This window comes from Epinephelus lanceolatus, chromosome 4, assembly GCF_041903045.1.
Source record: "Epinephelus lanceolatus isolate andai-2023 chromosome 4, ASM4190304v1, whole genome shotgun sequence".
NCBI lineage: Eukaryota > Metazoa > Chordata > Actinopteri > Perciformes > Serranidae > Epinephelus > Epinephelus lanceolatus.
Window position 1 is genome coordinate 13,281,128 of NC_135737.1, and position 878 is coordinate 13,282,005.

At 41.8% G+C, this 878-nt stretch overlaps 1 pseudogene; it reads right to left on the minus strand.

Annotated features, from left to right (window-relative positions):
- Nucleotides 1-377: 377 nt before the first annotated feature.
- On the minus strand, nucleotides 378-495 carry LOC117260378 (U2 spliceosomal RNA; annotated as a pseudogene).
- Nucleotides 496-878: the final 383 nt, after the last annotated feature.

The following is an 878-nucleotide window of genomic DNA, read 5'->3' on the forward strand; positions in this document are numbered from 1 at the left end:
TCAGACACCCATGGGTTGTACATATGGACTGTGATAATGCGGTTGTTGTTTCTTGCAAGGGAGAAAAGTTCAAAGTTCTTCAGGCTAGACGTTGCTTCCTGGTTTGCCATATCGTGGGCCTCTTGCATTTTAGAGTTAGAGAGAAAAGACACATCATAGAAACCTTCAGTCTTGTTCTGTTGCAGGCAATAGATATCATCTGGCTTCATCTTCAGGATGTCGAAAAGGATTTCTCTGCCGAAACTCACTCTGTCCATGATCTGATCCTGGGACTTCCATTTGAAACGTAGCGTGTTCTTCAGTCCCGCCCTGATGTTGGCCAACTGGTTATTGGCCGATGTAGTACGCCATGGCAAGAATGTAGTGTGCCAAAGGTCATAGGATCACTGGCCTATGGCGCGCTCGTCTCACTGCACCCCATACACCGCACAGCTGTAATGAAACTGATAAAAACAGATACTACACTTGATCTTAGCCAAAAGGCCGAGAAGCGATACCGTAAATACGTCGGAGGTAAAGGACTAATTCACAGCACAGTCACCCTCACTGACGGATTGGGATCTGAACTATAACTTTTTTGGGCAGTCACCATATAAAATAAGAACAGTGCACATTTGAGATGATGTAACACTGGGGCTGTTTTGTTGTGATTTTAATAATAAACATGTTTTAGTAAACACGCCTTCTTGTGTCTTCCTGGGCACATGGTACGCTTCAGTCCAAAAGGAGGTCGAAAAGAAGAAACAACTAAGAAATCAAACTACCCTTTAATAACAGGTTATGATATATTTAATGATGATGATACATGTATATTTTTTCAATTTAACGTAATGGCGTGTAACGAAATTGTGCTCGGTAGGAAATTATGTTTTTACAAT